Source organism: Bidens hawaiensis, unplaced genomic scaffold (assembly GCF_021521415.1).
Source record: "Bidens hawaiensis isolate Kalapana, Puna unplaced genomic scaffold, B.hawaiensis_p1.1 tig00010472_1, whole genome shotgun sequence".
Taxonomy (NCBI): Eukaryota; Viridiplantae; Streptophyta; class Magnoliopsida; order Asterales; family Asteraceae; genus Bidens; species Bidens hawaiensis.
In genome coordinates, this window is record NW_027491800.1 from 749346 (window position 1) to 755262 (window position 5917).

Consider the following 5917-nt stretch of genomic DNA (forward strand, 5'->3'; position numbering starts at 1 on the left):
CAAATACATTTATTATTGTTGCTGTAAAAATAAGACAAATTTTAATTGTTCTTTTTATGTAATTATTATGCATTATGTATAAATACCCTATACGATTCTTGCCGTTTTTATTTCTATTTCGATATGCATTATGTGATTATTTTACCCTTCTACTTGTAACTTTATTGTAATAGTTTGAATGTTATTAAATGGATATGTATTAAAACCATGCGGGTCCGTATATTATTTATAATTGACCGGCAAAACTTACCAAAAGATTTATAGCCAGATGCTCTGTTGAATACTAAGTGGTGGAGTATCAATTCTCAACACCGAATATTATTTTTTTAGGTGCTCGATCTTTACCATCCTTTTTTCTTGCCATTCATTTAATACAGTTTCAATTTGTTATCATTTGTATTATTATAATTAGTATTACTAGTAATTATTATTATTGATAATTTTTATACTATTTATATTCATTACTTATTCTACAACAGGGCTCTCTAAATTTAAAGAGCACGATAGCAAAAATACAATAAAATTGTTTAAAAAAAAAGTAATTCTACACATTGTTACACTCACAAAGCATTGCTATTCATTAATATAATAATATGAATTTTTAACCTATTTAATTTTTTAGTTATTAGGTTTTTCTAATAACCTGTTTTTTTCTCTCACTCAACGTTTTGAGTGGTTTGAAATCGAGTTTTCTTTAGTATTAGGTGGTTTTCTTCTAATAACACGCAATCACACATGTGTTACTATGAATATGAACTTTTCTTCTAATATATACATACATATATATATATACATACATATATATATATACATACATATATATATATACATATATATATATATATATATATATGGTTTGGTTAGAATAAAAACCCACTTGAGTTGTGAAAACTCTACAAACTCATTCTCAACCATATGTTTAGTTTATTTACATTTTCTCTCTCCTGAAAACATATTTAAAAATTACTAAAAAAATGTAAAAAAAATAACAAAACATTTTTTTTATGTTTTCGATGTTTTGTATTAAATGTAACAACATATATTACAGGTAACAAAAAAAACGATGTTATATGGTGTTTTCATGGGTTTTCTCAACTCAAGAGTGTTTTCAAACTATACTTCATGCTAACTGAAGGACATCTAGTGGTATAAATAAATTATAACTTACAAATCATAAAGTCTTGTTATTAATGCTTTATACTTTTATTTAGGGATAAATTAATAAAAATAAATGATGAATTATTTTAATCTACCTATACTACCCTTTTATTTATTTATTTTATTTTTTCTTAAATTTCATTAATTACAATAAATGCAATACATTTTCATCAATTGATTAATAATTTAATGATTGAGATCACTTCTTGTAGTTCTCGCTATAAGAATCACTTCTCAAATGAATCTAATCCTATATATGTGTGTGTGTATTATAGTCATATCGACTGGCGGTGTTGTACATGTAGTGTTATTAACAGACCAGCCAAAATAACGTCAGTACTGGTTTCGTTGTTACCAAACCAATAGCTGCACGGCTTTATTTTTTCGCTCAGATCAAACAACTTTTGTGTAATAAATTAATTGCAAACACACTTTTCTTTTTTTGTATTATACAAGCTGTTCATTAATATAATGTTTTTTTTTTTGTTATCATAAACATATTGATTGTTGGCACATTCCCTACTAATAATGAAATAAGCAAAACCAATACTGATCAAACAATATGCCAGTATTGCTATACATTTTCATTTTCTACAACCGTCACCTATTATATATCTATAATACCCTCACACCTAACATGTGGGTAAAAAACTTGTTATTCTAATTATCAAGGAAACTTTTTCTAAAAATCGTTTAGACATATTTGGTATTACAATAGGTGGCTTGTTATTATTGGCTGATTTGAAAATGCATATTAGTAATTTGGTGCACCTAAATATGCTTATTTATAAGAAGACAGTCCATTAAATGTTTATGATATAAAAGAAACACCAAACCATATAATAAATTTGAAAGACCAAACAATGAAAATATCACGCCGACACAACAATTCAACGCACACTCATTTAAAACCTTATTTGAACCAAAGCATGCATCCAATCAGAAGTTTAATATTGTATCACAAGTATCCAACGTTGGATAGCGACATAGAATACCAATCTTTTCATAATTTATCAATCTTAATTTGCCCATATATTGGAAGTTGGAACTTGTTCCTATCTTATCATCATTCTTCTAGTGAGAGAGAGAGATGTGGCAGGCAATCTTAACATTGCTCATATTCTGTCTAGCCATAAGTCCAACAAGAGCCAACACTCACTTCATCCACAAATCATGCAACACAACATTGTACCCTGAGCTTTGTTATTTGTACCTCTCGCGGTTCTCAACCAGGATCGGGACCAGCCCTAGACTCTTGGCACAAACCGCTCTAGCCGCAACCCTCAGCAAGACACGATTTACTCTGAGAACACTGAGGGCTTACCCGAAAACACACAAGTTAACCAAAAGGGAACTCGGTGCGATACAAGATTGCTTTGAGGAGATTGATGACTCGGCTTATCAGCTCCACAAGTCCATGGTGGAAATGGGTAAAGTTCGATCCGGACCCAATTTCTTGTTTAACATGAACAGTATAGAAACATGGGTCAGTGCAGCAGAGACAGATGATGATACATGCATAGATGGCTTTTCAAACATACGTACCAATGGAGAAGTCAAGACCATGGTTCGTAAGCAGGTCTCGAAGATTTCGCACTTGGCTAGCATCGCCCTTGCTTTTGTTAACAACTATGCAAACGGTTGATCTTTGGGTTCCCTTACGTCTTGTAAGAGTTTATAGTTAAGTTTATGTTTTTTCTGCGATGCTATAAATAATATTACTATCATTTGATCATCATATATCTTATCAAATAGTTACCAAACATGTTTACGTTTTTTTTACACGCGTTGTATGTGCGCAATAAAAATATGCGTATATAGGGATAGAATTTATTTTTATGTGGTAACTTAAGTTTAAAAGTGATCACGAAGTCACCATCAATTTTTAATATCTTATTCTCTTGTGAGTAAATATTTAATCAAGCACGTTGTTTTTTTAGTGTGAAATTCCATATATAAAATACAATAATGAATAATACATGATATTTAGAAACATTAAATAAATCGGTTAGTTATGTTCATACATTTTTGTCGTTTTGAAACAATAATGTTGTGGGACATGTCCTATTGGCCTTGCCACGAATTTGCATGTTTTATGAAGATAAATAATTACTACTTTTGATGTACCATCTAGTGTTTGATCCCGTATTTCATTAAAAGTTATTCCCAGATAAAATGAGTATTTTAAATATTATATAAAAATATTTAATTAGCCATTTAAATTTTTAAAGCAAACCTAAAATGTTTTCTTTAAAAAGTGGCAATTTTCATTATGTGGTTTGTTAAAATTTATTATTTCATTTAAAAGTTTAAAATCTGTTTTTTTTATCTATCTCTAAAGTTTTATTTTCATTGCAAGTTTTGTTCACGTGGTTTGTTAAATATATTATTTCTGTCCAAAATATATTAGCGAGAAAGACGAAAATTGCAACGAAAATGAAAACTTCATAGACGAAAATAACAAATTTTAAACTTTTAAACTAAAATAGCAAATTTGAACAAAACATATAGACGAGAACTGCAATTCTCTCAATTTATAAATAAACTATGTTAGGAACTTAACTTCTAATTATAAATTTATTATCATGTTAAATAAAATAAAGTGAAGACTCATAATTCATATCATCATATTAATTCTTGTGTTATAGTTTTGGAATCTAGATTTATCTTTACTATAAGTGACGAAACCAGAAATTTTCTCTTATGGGTTCAAAATTTTTAGATGCTCGATCTACTTCCGGCATCAAAGTTTTTGGGCCCGGATGAGTCGGGTTGGTCATTCGGCCAAATAAATAAAACACATTATCACTATCATAACAAATGTACATTATCGTTATTTTCGGCTTAAACTGGTGAATGAGGCTATAGTCTGGATCTGGTTGATATAAAAAAAGTTTCCCGGTTATTGTTTTTTGGGCTATTTTTTTATTTAATTTTTATTTTAGTATTATGTTTAATGTTAATTGGGTAGCGCTTATTAACCCATATTATTAATAATTTTGGGTTTTTTGATAATCTATATAACATATGCGGGTTATTATTGGTCAATTAATAGTGTTTGTTACTAATTTTGTAGTTTTTTTTAAGTTTTTATATTTGATAGAATACTATTCATTACTAAAAAACCTTTTTAATCAATTTTTTCATAATCAATGGGTTTGAATATTTTTTTAAAATGATGTTGGGTTCGCTCGGAATAAAAGAATAAGTTCGTTCGTTAAATCATACCTATAGGTTATATATGAAACTGAAAATTGACCGGGTTCGGCCGAACCGGGTGAAACACATATGCTCCGCCACTGTTTACGATTCAACATTACTAATTATAATACCAATAAAGAAAAAGGCGAACACAATTGACCGATAACATATGCGCGGTTCCCATCGTTGTAATTATGTACCTTAATGTGTAAACACTTATAATCATCTGTATGAGCGGAATTGAGTGGAAATCAACTAATCAAGTGTAAATTTATGATAATTATGTGACCGTAATTACCATGTTGACGAAAATAAAGTTAAAAGCGTTAATGATCATATTACACTATAGTTATTATTAGCCGATTAGGTACTAGTTTAGATTACTAAAACTTAGTTTGTCTAAATAACCACACATACAAACACCCATGTTACTTGTTAAGACCGAATCCTGATCACACAGACACAATCGTTCGTTGGGTTATATATGTTTGGTGTTTCGCCATGTGGTGGATCATTATGCTCGCTTGATTATGTTGGTTATTTGGTCATGTGGTGATCATAGTGGATTCACCTAAATATGCTCTTTAAATATGTATCATCTCTTTAAATACTCTTTTTTCTTTTAGTTTAAATTTCATAAAAAATTCAAAATAATACACTGAAATAGAAAGAAAAATTATCTTCAGCATACTATTGGTAAAAATAGTTTTATTCAATAGTTTCTATTTATGCTTCTACATGGTTGGAAACTAGAGGTGGGCAAAAATACCAGCTAACCGAACTGATCCAAAATCGAATCGAAACCGAACCGGTTTGAAACTCATTATGTAGTAACCGATTTAGAACTGATTGAAACCGTAGGTTAGGAATCGGTTTGTAACTCTCTCTACCGAAATCGGTTTCAAACTGGTTAACTGAACCAAAAACCGGCCAAAACCGGTCAATAACCGTCAAAAACCAATCACAAACCAGTCAAGAAACCGATTTTAACCTGAATTGAAACCGACCATAAATCGGTTTATGGTTTGAAACCTGTTTGTGCACCTCTATTGAAAACTGCTTTGGATTTTACATTGATGTGAATAATAATAATAATAATAATAATAATAATAATAATAATATGCTAATTATAACATGAAAATAACCCTTTGTATAAACTCACATCTAAATTTATTTATTTGTAAGGATGCAACTTTAGCCCGGCCCACATTTATGGGTTTTGAAAGACAAGGCTCAGGCCACGTATCATAGTCCTTGAAGGTTCCACACACCACTCACTTTTTTCATTGGCTTGCAACTGCTTCTCGTGGACTTCCTTAAACCCATGAAAATAAGATGTCTTATTCATACCAAAATTTTAAAAACTATTCTAATATCTAAATAAATTATCCACATTAAAACTCAAATGATTAAAGAATAATTATGGTTTTTATTCAAATAACCCAAACCGAATGATTCGGTCAGCAAAATTTTCTCTTAAACCTTTCTTCTTTAAAACATAATTGATTGCCTAGTAATAACCCCTTGCTCCCCTATAACCTATTTATGCTAAATAGAT

The 5917-nt window shown here is 29.7% G+C and overlaps 1 pseudogene; it reads left to right on the forward strand.

Annotated features, from left to right (window-relative positions):
• The first annotated feature begins 2243 nt into the window (after positions 1 to 2243).
• LOC143535436 (21 kDa protein pseudogene) lies at positions 2244 to 2803 on the forward strand (annotated as a pseudogene).
• Positions 2804 to 5917: the final 3114 nt, after the last annotated feature.